This window comes from Falco cherrug, chromosome 1 (assembly GCF_023634085.1).
Source record: "Falco cherrug isolate bFalChe1 chromosome 1, bFalChe1.pri, whole genome shotgun sequence".
NCBI lineage: Eukaryota > Metazoa > Chordata > Aves > Falconiformes > Falconidae > Falco > Falco cherrug.
The window spans coordinates 126,802,420-126,819,517 of NC_073697.1; the positions used below are offsets into that span (position 1 = coordinate 126,802,420).

Sequence of the window (17,098 nt, forward strand, 5' to 3'; positions counted from 1 at the left end):
GTTGGGGTGGCAAAGAATTCCACATGCAAAACAGCATACACAAAGCAAAAAACCCACCGTTTCAGAGTTACTGCCACAGATAAAATAAACAAAATCAAATCAATATAGTTGTAGCATTTAAATTTTGAAAGTTCACAATAGAACTGTCAGTTGATACGCAGGATACATACAATACAATGAACTGAAAGGTTTCCTATTGTGTGCCCTGTCATCTCATTGTTTAGCCCCATATAATCTCAGAAAGCAAGGCTGGGCTGTATTTCATGAAGTAAATCTAACCCTATCCGTTATTCTGATGCAGAATCAACTGCCTCCACACCCTTCCTGACAACTGATCATCTAACCTGCGTTAAAGCCTTTCCATGGCAGATACCCCAAAGCCTTGGCAAGTGCTGCATTTCCCTTTTCAGTATAAACATTTTTTCCCAACATAGCCCAATTCTTCCTCAGAATGATTTATAATGTTTTCTGCTCTATTCTTCAAAGCAACTCTACTGTTCAAGGTGAACCTCTGCAGAAATGGGACATCACAGGATGCGTGCAGCTGCTGCACCGTGACTCGGATCAGATTTGAACCCCAGTTTCCAAATGCAGAAAACACATTAAACCCAAGACTTTGCCATGCACACAGCCTTCTTAACATGATTTAATTAAAAGGAATCAAAGCAATCTAATTATTCCAAGAGAATGTTTTTTGGAACAATGCCCAAATTTGAAAAACAGATATATAAAAAGCCTTACAAAGAAACAAGTTACAAAAAAACAAGAGTAACGAAACCAGCAGTTTCAAGGGCCGAAGATGTACAGGTTTCACACCACCCCTCTTGGCTGTGGGCACACCGGAGCCTCCAGTCCAGCGCACAAACCACTTTGCTACCGCTCAAGGGATCAAGGTCACTGCTCAAAATCATTATTGTTGCTCCACGAGCCAGTTTAGCTGGCATGGTTTGTGAGAATGGAGGGAGCAGAACAACCGGGGGGCGGGGGGGGGGGGGGGGGGGGGGGGGAGGGGGGAGAGAAGAGACCTAATAGCAGGTTTTAAAATGAAAGGAAAATTGTTACAGAACTTCTGTAGTCAGTTACATCAAACTGACTGCTGAAGGTTAAAACTTTCTCAAAGGCATGGCAGAGGTTCCGTGTGAAGCTGGCCCTGGAAAGAAGCAAATCCACGCTGCTTCCTTCAGCTCCATTCTAACACAGCAGCACACTAACCTCAGAAACAGATTATTTCTACAACAGACAAAATAATTTACCCAATTCAGGGTAGGGTGCTCCAGGGATTGATTACACCACCCCCGTCTCTGCATTTCCGAGTTCCTCACTGCCACCTCTTCACTACAGGAGAATCTCAGCAAGTCCCCAGGACTGCAACTGTGCGAACCATCCCATGGTTAAACCTGATGGCCACAACCTCTACCAGCAACACCAACATGCACGACAGCCACTCTGCAACACAGGGCAGTGCAAAAGCTTAGGTGTTACAGCACATTAACTACCATTTTCACAGTAAGAGAATTCAGATCAGTATCTTATATGGAAAGAATAATTTAAAAAAACAAACAATTGCATCCGGAGATGTTTCTCAGATGTCTGAAGACCTGTTAATGATGAACACTAAAAATCCTGGAATTAGTCATCCTTTAAGTGAAAAACATAAAACTGAATTAATTCAGATCCCACCTTTTACTGGGCAACTGCCAGTTTGATGCAACATGTTCCTCTGAATGTCTGGAACAAACTCTGGCTTAGACATAAAAAATAGACATATATATGTCAAACAGTTTCACAGCCATAGAACTGGATGACCACATTATGCTACACAGCAAAGCAGCATCACAGAAGATTTACTTTTTTTGAACTGTTTAATGCACTGGAAGCACACAAAACAATGAAAAACAGCACTGCCAAAATGACAGCACTAGTCTGCCCAAGCAAAACATAATCCATTCAAAGACTGATGTTACAGTTACTTTATTTAGCTTAACATATTTAAATAGAAATTTTGAGTAATATAACCATTCAGAAAATTAAAAGGTCCAGGAATGTGTGTGTGTAGGAAAATGAATTATGGAGAAAACACTGGAGATTACGGGAGAAATTTAAACCTCTACCCCACCTACACACATGTGCTTCTGGCTTGATTTTCAGCCTTGCCTAAGAACTCTGCTAAGCTGTGTCTCCATCACAAAGTGGAGAGATGAGGAACATTTCTTTTTTACTATTTTAGAGCTATTCACCAGGAGGACTACCTTAACGTATCATCATTGTTACAATTTAACTCCTGACAGAATCAAAACATCTTCATTTGTTTGTTTTCTTTTCTATATTTTTATTAGATAATAATGATCAATTACGGAGCAACAATGCATGTTTACAGTGTTTTTCAGGATGCTCAGCACTGAATGAGATATATGCCAGTTAAACTACACAATGAAAACCCTTGTGCTTTCTTATCCTGTGACTTTCACAATGTGGAATAAAATAGCTATGTTAGGAAAAACTGAAATAAGTCCTTTTTAATTGAGTAACCAGCATGTTAAAGTCTGACTCTGAATTATGGCACAGGAAAAAGCAATTCTGAACTCTGAGCGTGGCTCCAGGCTTTACTTACTATGCCAGCAGTATCGCAGAGCGGTAACTATCCCATTAGTAGTAGAGAATAGCACACAGGCTCAACAAAACCCTCAGAAAAAGGCAACATGAGCCAGACTTTGTAAGGACACTGGATTTTTACAGCGATGGGGTGGGAACACTGTGTTACCATCAGCCTTGCTGAGGGCTTATTAAAAGACTTCAAACAAAAAAAATTCTTCATAAGGATGGCATAAATATATAGCAGATTAGTGTAAAGAAAAATTACCCACAGTGGCACTGACAGAGATAGTAAGTTCTAGGTACACCTAAATCACACCCTCCTTACGACAGCAGCTGAGGAGCAGGACCTGGCCAGTCTGGTTACAGCCAGCACTGGATCCCCAGTATCACGACCTGCTGTGGTTCCCAATCATCTCCCACACAGCCTGGGAAAACAAGCTCCAAGAATCAAATGTGCATTTAATTTGGTTTCACACAGTAACAAATTCTCTTTCGGACCTCTACTCATTGAGGCTACAAAGTTCTGGAAAATCTGGGCTTAAGTGATTTCAAGTATATATTTTTTTTTAATTATTAAGACCAAAAGTATGGAAAAAGAGAAGACTAAAATAGCTGTTGCACATAATAGAGAAAAATTAAGACAGGCCATTTTAAGCATACACCCCACAGATAAGCTTTCATTTTGTTTTAAAGCATTCCTCAAACACAAATCTTCACTTAATAAAGAAGCAGCAGGGGAACAGCAGCATTTATACTTGCACATTAGCAAATGAAAATACAATAGGAATAGCTTAGATAAATTAGAAAAGAATAGTATTACCATAATTTTATTTATTTATTTTTAAAGCATTCTATGAAAACATCTTGTAATGACATGCAGGAAAATAAAAAACAGCATCAAAAAAATTCAGTAAGCTTCTCAAAAGGCTTAAATCATGTTCTAGTGCAGAATAAAGGAAGCGCAGTGACTTGTGCCATCTTTTTCATCCTTATAAGGACTGGAACTTCAATTTTATTGTTCTTGACGGGATGCTAAAATTCACCCTTGTTTCCATTTCTCTAAAGGTCACATCAGATTTTTTCTCTGCATATTCAGAAATTCTTTGCAATCACCTCCAGTCTTTTGTTAGGGAACTTTTTGATGTTGAGCAGAAAGAAGAAAAAAACCTAAAGCTCCAAAATGAGTCGGAACATGCAGACAAGCTCATATACGCACGGAATCTGGGTAGTTATCTGAAGAACTGATAAACCACAAGTAATATGACAGAACTGTATAGGTGTGTGCAAGGGCTCCATGATCCATCACTATTATCTTGCACCAAGTTAAAAAAAGTGTGATGAATACAGACCACAAAGTATTTTTGTATTTATAAAATTAAGTTAAATTGTATGAGGAAATAGTACACTGTACATCTAGCAAACACTGGATTCACCATTTCCTAAAGACCCTTCTAATTTCCTCTACCTAGTTGGAAAAAATTGATTAAAATAAAAAATGTTTAAGCACAGCCAAGCCTCTGCTGAAGATTTGCTCTGGTTTGCTGCAATCAAAGTTTGAGAAACACAGAGTAAAAACTGTACACTAGCTGTGACTGCAAGGCATCACTGTGCCCTGGAGTTTTTTTGGTTGAGGGGTGAGTGGTGTTTCTCCGAGCCCGAGAGTTTTCTTCTCCTTAGGAAGGTTTTCAAATGAAAGTTATTCTATCACAAAACATAAGCAGTACTTAAGACTGACTGCCATAAAACACTTCCGATGAAACAACATTCAGATCTATACTCCAGCTACCAATAATTATATCTGTAAGGTGGGCTCCAGAGAATTAAAAAAAATAATTACAAGATACACAGGGACTAGCAGAACCATGTGGAGGAACCTAATGCACAGCATGAGTAGTGGTTCCAACAGCTCTGGAAAGCATATGCTGCAGGTTTAACTTGCTGGAAGAGACAGCTCGCAGCTACAGAGCCGCCACGGCCATCATCCACCACAGTCAGTTACAAGCAATGAGATCACCAGACCTTCCACATCCCTACTGCATCCCCAGGAGTTATGGAACAAAAAGTGTAAACTAAATTGACTGAAGTATTAAATTACTGTACTTTCACTGTGGAGGGTAACCTCAGTTTAAAACTGCCTGGTTATTAGGAAATGTGAAAGCGGTAAGCACGACAATTTTTTTAAATGAATCCGAGGAAATCCAGAGTAGTCTGACATTTGTGCTGAGCACATTGGTAGGAAGAATAATAAACAAACAGAAACACAAATAAACACCTTGGAGAATAGTCCATTTAGCATCTATAATGAGGCGTCATACTCTTTTTTTTAATCAAACACTTAACTTCTAGAGTTTTTTAAAGAAATCAAAGAGCATGGAGATGTCAAAGTTACCTTTTTGATATAAACTCATTTTGATTCCCAGAAGACATTCAGCAAGATCTTAACATGAGGTCTGGAGGTAAGTCCGTATATAAAGACTTGCTTATAAACAGGCAGGTGTGGGAAGAATCATTAATTTTGTCCATGGAAGAAAGCCGCTATGAAGTTACAAGGGGACCGGTTTTGTAGCCCTATCACCCAACACATCAATAAATACTACTGAAAAGGGAGTGAGCAGAAATACAACGGTCTGTTGATGACAGAGGGTTATTCAGAATGGCTGCAGGGGGGCCCTGTGCTAGGGAGTGTCTCAGCAGCAGTATGGAAAAGGATAACCAATAAAGAGATTTAAAAGTTGTGCAAGAAGAAACACCATTCCAATTTTACACAGAGAACAATTAGCCTTGAACTACATACTAGCACTCAGAAGCAAGATCTCGGGAGCGTAAGGAGCTGCTCTGCATAAATGACAGCCCACCAGCAGTCATAAAAGCAAGCACAGAGTTAAAAATCATTAGGAAAGCAAGAAAGCAGCCCCCAAACCACTAATCCACTGCAGAGACCCAGCAAACACCCGTATCTTGAAGATGGTCTGGTGGGTTTTTTTATGTGTGCAATGGCTTTTAGATGAGGAACGATTAAATGGCCAAGGACTCATCTGCCAGGAGAAATGATACAGAAGCTGTATATAACAGTGGGCTGTAAAATGAGAACCAATTACATTTTATTCATTGCCTCATGGCTAGCTATTATCTCTTCCAACACTAGAACTAGGTAAACTAAAATTAAAATTCCCACTGACACATTTAGAGCAAAAGAACAGTGGCACACAGTTTAACTAAATGTCGTAGAGACAATGGTGTCCTTGCCACAGGACAGCACCGTTCGATCACTTCTTTAAATCATTTTGAACTTTTCAGCATTCACAAACTCCTGGAAGAACAGGACAGTAAGTACCAAGCCTCCACCTCCAGCTCAGAAAGCCGTCAAGAGCGTAAGATACACCCTCAGGTTCTCCGTGTGCCATGTTTTCACACATCTGCAGTTGGCCAGGGAACCAGCCAGGGGCCTGGATCAGAACCAACACAGCTCCACTGCTCCTGTTCTCCAGTACAGCCCAGTTGGTCCAGTCCAGTCACCCACACAGAGATCTTTTAATCACTGCTTCATTACTTACCTTTGCTCAGTTGCTACAGTCTTGGCAGGGACGGTGCTAGAACTAATCTAAGGTACAAACCTCTCCTCGGAGACCAAGCATCCACAAAGACCTCTGAGGGTCTACATCTCAAGCAATTTCTCTAAGCCATTCCTTCCAAAACACACTAACAGTTCAAGTTCCTCATAATTTTCACTACTAGATGCTTTATACCCACTAATGTCTTTTCAATTAACTTAATTACTATGGACTTTCCCCAATGTTGTTACACCCACGCTTTTCTTCCTTTTCTATATATGACATTAAGTTGGCCTCCTTCCAAGCCTTCTGATGTTGAAGTGGTTTTAGTGAAAAACTACATATTTCATTCAAAACAACAGTATGTTGTTCTTTGGTTTATTCAAAACCATTACTAATACCTCTGTCCTGTGATTTACTGTGATTTAATTTTAATACTTACTAAACCACATCTTTTTTCTTACATCAAAGCAAGATTTAAGATCCTGAATTTACGCTGGCTTTGGAAACACAAAGGATAGACAAACTTAGAACTGTACAAGAACACTTCTATTTTTGCACAATTTCACAACAAATGAACAATTTACATGGAAGAGAATTCTTTCACAAGCAGCAGAACCAAGCCAAAGTTTTCCCAACTTCTGCTCAGTTTTGGATTTTCTGTCACTTTACTGGATGCAATCTCTTTCTGAAGGGTTGGGTGTTAATGGAGGTTTCTCTCCTCCCCTCCCCAACATGTAGCTGTTATAGTCCGGTAAGAGATATGCTGCTCAGGCTGCAGCCTGTTCCTTACCTGACCAGGAGAGTAACAACACACAGTCTGTCCCCTACCTCCATCCAGCTATTTTCACAAAATGTTTAGGACAAATTTAAATTCCCAATTCTCAAGAGTTTTAAAAATGGCATGTGGTGTGTTAATGTTGCTGGAACATACAGTGGGTGCAAGATGCAACCACGCAGTGCATGGTTTTATTTTAAAAGCCTGGCTTCCTCAGGAAATCAGTCAAAAATACATTCAATCTTTGGAATTCATGTAGCAATATGTTCTGCACTACCCCATTACAACTGTTTGTTTAAAATAACCCTTACTACATTCAATAAAAAGTACATCTTGTAATAAATCTGGTTCCTTTTCTACAAAGTGTATCTGACATTTTATCCAAAAGCAATGGACTCGAACTTGTGCAGCTGTTTTCCACATTCACCCCAAACAAAGAAAACAGCAGCAAAATCTGAGTAAGACAGAAAACCTTTACAGGCAGAACATGACCTTGTAGTCACTCCCAGTTTGCTGTCGAGCCTGGAAAGGCTAGTGGTATGACAAGTTTGTCCTCAAGTACCTGGTAAACTGTTTAGCACAGAACCTGGCAGGACGCCTGCAGTCTCAGAGAGCATTTTCTGAATTTCTCAACATTTGCACTGATGCAACTTTGCTGTTCATTTCCTTACGCTTGCAAATGTGAGTGTCAGAGCAGGATTTTGCTGCACTAGGTCAGGCTGCAAAACATGGGTAGCAGAGAAGTAAACAGCTGCAAGAGCATGTTATGAGATAACTTCAGAGATCAATTCAGCAATGTAAGAAGTGATTTCAATTTATACCTACTACCAATCAATTGTAAATTCAATTGCCTGTAAGCCCAAGCTGATATGACCACAATAACTCTTGGGTTAGACACATGCATGCAAATACAAATTATTCTGAACCATATCCACAGACTCCAGGCTATTTATTTTTTTTTTAAAAAAAAAAAATCACAACACCTTTTAGGTGTTTTAATTTTAGGTTGTGGGCACATGAAATTACCCTCATGTAAATTCATGAGGATTAATCAAAGATAATAAAAACCTGCCTATTTAAGTACAAGGGAGTATGCTGGTTACACAAGTTACACACCAACAGCTTAACCTGGTTAATGCAGGCCATGAAAAAATGTTTCCAATAAATTTACTAGTTATTGCAACCTGAAAAGTATTAAATACAGTGGAGGCGTACTATAACTTACAGATACTTAAGTTTAAATGCTAAACTGAGCCACAAGGAAGACTCTTGCAAGTCTTAAGCAAGTGCTCTGTAGATACTTGGTTGCATTTTAAAAATCCATCTCAGTCTCCTAGATGCCAATATATTCACAAACAGCCCAAGACTTAAACAGCTTAATTTGCTGGATGTCTAGGACAAAATGCATTACTAGAGCTAAGCTATAAGGGTGGAACATTTATTTGCTTCACTGTAGTCAGCAGTGTAGTGACTTTACCTTTCCTCTGCAGAGTCTTTGACCTTGCTTTTAAGTCCAATGTGAAATGAATTCTGAAGTACCTAATCCTCATTGTGTGGATTCAGTATTGAATAATACTTCCAAAAAAATACCTTTGAGCAGTCTGTTCATGAGAACTGATGTCGACAGGGAAGACAAAAATCAAGACTACTAACCTTGAATATCTGCTACAACAGATTCAGGAGACAGGTGTGGTTTTCAGCAATTGCAAGCTACTACATACTAGAAGTTCACTGCAAGATTTAAAGAAATTCCACCCACCAGCCTACTCTGTATGATAAGAATCCCTCCCTATCTGTTCAAATAAAATAAAAGTTCTGAGATGGCTACGTAAATAACTGTTTGGTTTTAGACAAAGGAATTTTAAAAGGACTTAAATCTGCTTCTCACATGCTGGCTCTCTATCCTCAGTCTGATGACAGTCTGATGGCTTTGATGGGTCACACCACAAAACGCTGTAACAGGATTTTAAGTCCACACCAGGACACATCTTTAAAACCTACTTAGTCAAATAACGTAACTCCTAAGCAACAGTGTCATTTTAGTACTATTCCTTCTTTATAACCTCTATTTTAAGAGCTCTTTAAAGTTCCAGACTCTGCACCTTCTTGTCTCTTAAATATAAACCTAGATATTACTGGAAACTCAGTTCAGGTTGCCAGATCACAATCCTGTGTGTAAATGAATCCTCAAACTGGTTGTCTTTCTGTTCTGGTCAAAGTGCATCATACTCAACAGGAGGAACTACTATGCCTAGGACCAGAAGCTAACCTTATCAATACTAAATAATTATTTAGTAATTTCAAGTTTTCCTCTGAGTGCAGTCACTGTTTCATGAAGTGATATTCAGATTAACAGCTTAATGAGTCAGGAGAAAGAAAACCAGAAGGTTATGCTTTATTAAGATCCATGTGGAAAGAGTTAAAACTGAAGTATTTCAGGCTTTTCTCATTCTGCCTTAGAGATGAGCAGAGATCTAAACAAAAATGTAAATAGTTTTCTTTGTTAATGCTATTAAGTTTTGCACAAAACTCTGATGTCTATTCAAAAAGAAGCTTCAGTTGCCTGATACAGTATCATTTGCATGTCCAAGTCTGCAAAGACTGAACCTTTGCCCAGGGGATACCTGGTGGTATTTACTAGATAGAGAACACCAGGGTCCAAGCAAATGGGTCTGCAGAAGGCCCCTCCCTGTCTCTAACGGTCACTGATCCACTACCCTCCGTGAACACAAAGACAAGGTATTTCTAAATAGGTCACACAGAGGCTGGGTGGTAATTACAGAAAAACGTTAATCAGATTTGAGAAGGCAGAGCTGCTTACCTCTTTGAAGAAGCCTTTCCAATATCAGGTCCTTCTTCACATCTTAGGACAAACTGACATTAAGAGTACAATGGCCATATGAAAATACCCTAGAATACATAAATCTTGCTTGTCTGCCAATTCTGGCCTCATTTTGATGACTAAATAAAAAAAAAACAGAGAGGAAGTATGAAATGTGAATGGACCTTATTGTCTGAAGACTATGGAAAGCAAAGCATGAGAAAGCATGGTCATTGAACGATTGCAACCAAATAGAGAATTTCAAAACTAATAGGCGTTCAGATGCTGGGTGATAATGCAAAGAAAAAGCACTTCAGAGGCATTCTCAGGACGTTCCACCTTATCAAGGGGGGCCCATTGCTTCTGCAACTGAGAAAGTGTGTCAGGGAGGGGAAGGCAATTGGTAAAGCAAGAATCTGGTTCTTGGTAGCCTTATGCCCTTGGCAGCTTCCTTCCCAAGCAGGCCTTAGGGAATGTGCACTGGGAGATTTTACCAGGTTCACCTTCGCATTTTCAAGGGGAGCTCTTTAAAATGTCAGAAATAGCAGTGGGGTGTTCTGGAGCCTCAGCCCTGCAGCGATGCAGGTCAGCTTCCCAATTACCCAGCAGCAGTTCAGTGATTTTGAAGACTGACACTTTTCGGAGAGATGCACTAACACATTACTGCATCACTTTAATAAAACGGGAAGAAATTTTGTTTACTTACAAGTTAAATGTCCTTTTCATTACGGTTCAAACTTATCTCTCCAGACTTTGGCAATAGCTTCCCCTTTGCCCCATCTCCTTCATTCAAGGTCACTCCTGCCTGCAGTGTTCAAGGCTGATTTCGGCAAGATGGCAAGACCCAGAGGATTTTCCCACTAAACTGATTTTGCAAGTTTGTTGACTTAGTTCCAGAATGCCAGATCACTGCTGATCTGCAATGCATGAACAGTTCAGCTCACAAAACAGCTTAAAATGCTGCTTCCCTGTCTTTAACAGCCTCTGATTGTGCTTCTTCATATCAGTTCATGCCTGTAACTATTTCTCCTTTTTTGTGCCTCATTTTTCCCTAAGAATCTCAGAGAAATTACGTACATTACTGCTGCAATTTCACAGTTTCCACTTTATTTTAGTAGTGTATTAAAGAATTATCAGATTTTTTTTCTCACTATCAGAAGAAATAACACATGCATTCTACCTAGGCTGAGCCCCAGAATTGCAGTAGAGAGCTTTCCACTTGTACAGATAATTCCCAGGTGCTTTAGTTATCATTGCTATAGGAGATTTTTTTTATGTACAGGTGGTACAGCTACTCCCATGTGAAGGCAGTCACAGCAGCAGCGCCTACAGATACACTGCTACAATTCAGGCTACAAAACTCCAGGGAACCTATGCAGTGGTTTTAGATGCTAAAATCCCCACAGTCATTCATCATGACTCCCTCCCGATGCTTAGGGCCCCAACAGTGGAAGAAAATAGGTGGCCCAGTTCAGATTTTTCAGCACAAAATAGAGCAGCTTCAATGTAATGCATCTTTCTTGATGGTTTAAACAGAGACCCTGGTCTTGTGCTCTGCCCTGCCAAGCTACGCTGTGGGTGAGTGGGGTGGCTGGGTTGCTGACCACCTCTTGGAGAACTACCAAAAGGAAAACTGCAAGTCACATACTGCTTCATTTGCCCTAATTTTCTCTGTATTCACAAGACCAAAGAAAAGTGGCTTTCATCATTTACTATACTTAAAATCTGTGCTTTTCTGGCTAAACAACCAGTTCTTCCAGAGAGATATTTTGCAAAAACAGCACAAGGCTAACAGTCAAACTCAGAATGGTACCACAATACATTTTCACAAAGTATGAGAATGTGAATAACTGGTTTTGGAAATTATACCTGTTAACCCCTCTTCTGTCACTTTTTTTTTTTTGTTTGTTTGCTTGTTTCTGGAAAAAAATGCTGGTTTATGCTGAAGACAGTCGATCTTTACAAGACAGCAAAGGATTGATGCAGCAAAATTTTGCAGAGCCTGAAATAGCTGCCAAATTCAGAAGGCTGTTGGGAAATAAAAAACATAGTCCTCTTAGGAAAACCTGGTTTCGTTAAATAAGGTCACAATGTTCTGTGGTTTGTGTATTGTTGTTTTGGGTTTTTTTTACTTCTTCATTTTTTTCTTTATATATTCCTACATCTGCAGAGTAAGGGGACCAAGTGGAAGTTTTACCATTTTAATTTTCCCCTTTCTACATTACATTTCCCCTTTCTGCATCTACAAAAGAAATTCTACAGTATTTCTTTTGCAGGAGCAATTAGTATTTGCTGTTATTTTAGAAGAAAAACCCTACAGAAATAAAGGAAAAGTATGAGTCACAGAGAGACCAATAATTAGGTCATGTGTTCAATTAGTTTTCATGCTTAACTAGTTACTCTTTAGGAAATGCTCAGCCTTTGATGTGCAGCAGGCAACTTACCAATTAATTAGGCAGAAAGAAGCAATGCAAGGAATGAAACCTCAGAAACTGTATCAAAGCCCAGAGATATCTAATGAGGGAAACAACAGCAACAACAACAGAAAACATGCACAAAAAGATAGAGGCTTTAAATTATCTGTTTCAAGTATCTTGGCTGTACTTCCTTTGAAATTAAGAGAAAACTGTTGGAAAGCAGACTAGATGAGAGAAAGGAGCAGCCTTGTTTGATCGGAAAAGCATCACTGTTTCCTTGAAGGCTTGCCACAAAAAATATAATCTATCCGTATTGTATGAGATGTCTCCTCAGAGACCATCACTCACTGATGAATGCAAGCTGCAAGAGGCATCACACAAGATATGATACTGGATTAGAACAAAATAGGAAAACCCTTTTATTTAAAAATCTGTACAGTTTAGCACAATCGGACACATGCTGCTGGAAGTCTCAACCTGGCACCAGCAACTGGGGAGAAAATATAATACATAGCCACAGTTCAACTAACATTTCTATTAATGTCACAGGCATGCTGATCTGGGATTAGTACCAAGTTTCTCGGTTCCCTTAGGCCCACTTCAATACAAGACTGCTGCAGTCGCTCCTCCTTGACTACGTCACCTCTTTGATCTGAGTGAAAAAATGGGTACAACCACATAAATTTAATGGGCTGGAAAGACCTAAAACATGCCTAGGTCTGCCAGACTAATGAGTTCAAATATGTTACTGCCTGTCTCTTAATAAGTGACACTAATGTAAGTCATGGAACAACAAAAAGAAAACTGCATAAGGAACAGAAGCAAAATTGCTGTGTGACAGCATCCACACCATCATTAACACACCATCCTCAGTGACTAGGGGTGCTACACACAGGCATTTTCAAATATAGGTATTTGCTTTCAAGCTTTCCCAGCCCTTCCCAAAAGCTTTCAAAAAGTTTATTTAATCTTGCCCCCTAGATTTCTCCAGTTCTTCCCCTATCTGGGATTTTCATGCCCCCTCTCATAGCTCATAGTTCTCCTTCGCTCCAGGGATGTCCATTCAAGTTAATGAAACACAACTAATTCCATCAGACAATCAAAATAGTGAAGATAACTGCCTTAGCAAAAAAGGAGGAAGCGGAGAGAAGAAAAAGGGAGATAACAATGTAGCACTTGAATTAGAAAAATCTATACTGTAATTGACTTTGTTTTATTTAGGCAAGTCGGAGTAAGGGGGAAAAAATTATTTGGGATGTAACATCTAAAGCTCTCTGGCTTTGCTGGTGTCAGTTACTGGGAGGGGCCTGGAGTACAGAGGCCCTGGAGCTACTGGCCTGAAACGACAGGAGGGGGAGTGGGGGAAACAGGCAATGCTCAGATGACAAATTACAGACCTTGCTGTGGTTAAATCTGACAGAGGCACAAACCTCTCACACTCCATTAAGTTACTTATCAGAGGATGTAAACAAATCCCAAATTCCACAGAAGAGTTGACCTTCAACTTGAAGTAAAGGTCTCTGTACAAAAGCAAGTCTCCACTAGAACGGTATTGTAGCATCTCGGAACGGCTCAGAACACTTTGCACCTCTGCACTTTCACTGGCTCATCTCCGAATCTGCTGAAGACCAGGGCCCAGCACCCACCTGGTAAGCTGGCTCCTTTCAAGGAGCTGACACGAGCATTGTGCCACTGCAACAAATTGATGGACAACAAATATTCAAATTGTGACAAGGGGCTCCAGAGCTCTTCCCCTTCCCCTGAAACCTCCACACACATCAAAATAAGACATCCAACTACAGTCCACCTTAAATATAGCAGTGAACTTTCTTCTAACCCATCCATGATCCTTAACTCCCGTGCCCCATAACTACAGCTTTATTTTCCATAACAGTCCAGCTTAAAAGAATAAAAGTTCCACTCCAGTCCTTGGCTTTGCTTGGTAGCAAGGCTGTCAAGGTTCTTTGGCAGATCTCATGAACATCCTAATTACATACTGCTTCAGTTTAAAGAACATGCTGTTTGTAATCACTTTCTAGATATCCTCGCCTCCAGCTCATTTACTGCTCCTCCTCTTTTCACCTTCCAAACCTTATTTCTTTCAGTAATCTCACATGCAACCCAAATTTTACCTACAGCCCTATACTCTGGATTGCTCCACATCTATTTCTCTCCGTATATGCTCTTCCACCTGGTGATGGCACTTCCAAAACTCCCCTATAACCACTCACTTCCTATTTCTATATTGTACCACACTGAAACATCTACCAGCACATTTAGAGCCAGGCTTCTGCTATGCAAAGACTCTTATCACACTGACTGCTACTGTTTTACTGTCTCTTTGTACTCTCCCATTTGTTTGCATCAGTCTTATTTCAGACTGCAAGCTGTGCAGCAGTGGTTTTCATTTCATCTGTACAGCACCTGGCTGAACCAAACCCTCCCATGACTAGGGCTTCTGAGTCTTGCAAGAGTAAAATCAAAACAAACGAACAAAAAAAAAACCAGAACAAATAATAATAATAATAATAATAATAAAAACCCCAAACAAAACACTGGGGCTGGGGTGGTCTGCACAGCTGGGGAAGAAGTAGGGGGAAAAAAAGAGAGGAAAAAAGGAATCTTACCAAACACACCCAAGAGAGTCACAAACATCTGTTTGCCGGTGGTCTCACAGCTAGCTGTGCAAAGACCACCACATAGCACAGACTCTCAAGAAAAGGAAGACTTTAAAAAATTGAAAACATTCATTTTCACTGAGACAAGGTCCTGCTCCTCCAGTGTTAAGAATGCACTTCATGAGCAATGGAGAAATGCAAGTGTCTGAGACACCTTCTTAACCTCACCTCTACTCAGGAAGAGTTATGAACAGCAGGCTTTGACCTTCTATCGGCAGGACTGGGAAAGTTTCTGTCAGAGAATAAAGAACAGTACCATTGGGATTCAGTTGGATTAGTAGAAATCACAACAGAAAACAAGTAGAAATCAAAATTATTGAGAGAGATGAAATAAAGGAAGAATAAGTCCTGTGAATTTTCTGGTCAGATTACAGTTAAAGAAAGAAACTGGTCAAAAGCCATAGCTAACAAAAAGAAAAAAAATAATCTATAATTTCATGCAAATTTAATAAGCATATGCTCCAGACTACTTCATACCAGATCCTGAATTATGTAAACTGCATCATTCAACCTACACTTCTGCCTTCGGCTACACAGTTCCATTCTCAAAGGCATACACAGGAATGGAAACGAAGGAAACTTTATTAAGGCTAGAAGCCAAATAATGACACGTCCATTACAAGAAAGCAGGGGGGGAGAAAAAGTCTGGTACCCTTCTAAGAACAAAGCCAGCAAGCACAGACCAGCCGCATCTCGTAGCGCTCTGTACAATACCGCACACAATGACCATTTTATACAGGGTAACTGGTGCTTTTTATATAGAAGTACCATAGCTCAGTTCAGAGAATTCCAGCCAAGAGGATGCAGAAAAGCACGCTCTCTCAAACCAGCCCACAAGAAAAGGAGCAGTGTGCTGTGCAGAGGAGTAGTAGAAAGCTGGACAACACCTTCATCCTCTGCTCCAGCTCTGCACAACATTACAGCAAAGAACCCAAGTCCCAGGCTCTGCTGATAAATGGATATAAACTGGGACTTAAGTAACAGTAACGTGTCGTAAAAATCCCCAGTAGCTACTGCATCTCCATAAACCATCTCACTGCAGCAGCACTCGGAATTTGCAATCTGTTATTCCTATTTTCAAACAAAGTCTGTTGACTTTTAAACTAAGGAAAGTTCTGCCTTGTGAATGGCATGACATGCAATGCTGCCAAGAAAACCAAATTTGCATACAAACAATATTTGCTACTTACTGCCAGCACAAGCAAACCAGTTCTCTCTCTGGTCGCTACAACACAGGCAGTATATCCATATAATATAAAGGGTAATCAATGAGGATCAGAAGCAGAGAAATGCCATATCAATGTGATCAATTTCTTATCTAAATGTTTTAAATACACAGCATGCAAAGTATCTCCAATAAAAATGTAAGGTATTTTATGCCAGGCAATTGAAGTGATGATACAACGTGCTGTCCCTGCTAAAGGTTCTCCTTTTCCACCGTGTTCTCCTGACACTGCCTGCCAAACTCTTTAGCCCAGACCCTGTAACCAGCATGCCCCAAGCCTGCTCAGCTCCACCAGCCACCCTCCAACCCTCCAGCCTGCAGGTCCCAAAGCCAGAAGCACAGTCCCGAGGAAGGTTTTTCCCCCTGATCAGGCATTGTGGGGTCCTGTGCTCTTAAGTTCACTACCTTTTCCTCCTTTCATTCTCAGCTGCTTAAGCAACCCCTCTTATCCCCTGTAATTGAGCCTGCTTTCCAGATTACCCTCAGGTTTAACCCCTTCCACGCCCCACGAAGCTCAAAACTCATGAGCTTCAATAGTAGAGAAGAGCTCTTTGTTTTCTTTCCACTTTTTCAGCAGCACCTTAACTATCTTTGCACCGACTTGTGAGAAGTCTTGCTCAGAAAATTCTTTAGAAAGACAAAACCTACAGCTTTGTCATCTCCAACTCTCTTCCTCATTAAAATTTTCATTTGAGAATTGCAATGAAATGACTGAATATTGTTTAACTGCAGTATTTTGCAGATAAAACAACAGCTGAAGCGCTTTTTACTCCTGCAGCACACAAATTTATGTAGCTACAAAACAATAAAGCAAAGTCTTAAATTTAATCAGAACAAATACTTCAAGCAATGGCAAGCTGATAAATTATTTAGAAAGGGGCTCAATAAGACCTGGAAGGAAATATGCATCAGCTGTGCAGCCAGGGAGCTTCCAGAAACAAAGAATTTTCATGCTTCCTCCTTGTAAAGCTTTTTCATCTAAGCTATTTGTATTTAAAAGAAAGGGAAAGTATTTGAACAACATCCTACCATT

General features: G+C 40.1%; 1 protein-coding gene across 4 annotated transcripts in view; it reads right to left on the reverse strand.

Moving 5' to 3' along the window:
• RPTOR (regulatory associated protein of MTOR complex 1) overlaps positions 1-17,098 on the reverse strand; it is a 159,271-nt gene that overhangs the window by 121,298 nt on the left and 20,875 nt on the right. The window contains exons 1-2 of one of the 4 annotated variants that reach the window (XM_055696307.1): positions 10,452-10,704; positions 9,746-9,885 (exon numbers count right to left, since the gene is read on the reverse strand). The exons of 2 other annotated variants lie outside the window; for them this stretch is intronic. The gene's annotated coding sequence lies outside the window, so the exon portion shown is untranslated. Of the gene's footprint in view, positions 1-9,745; positions 9,886-10,451; positions 10,705-17,098 lie in introns of those variants that run through there. One more of the 4 variants, XM_055696314.1, reaches the window with a different exon arrangement.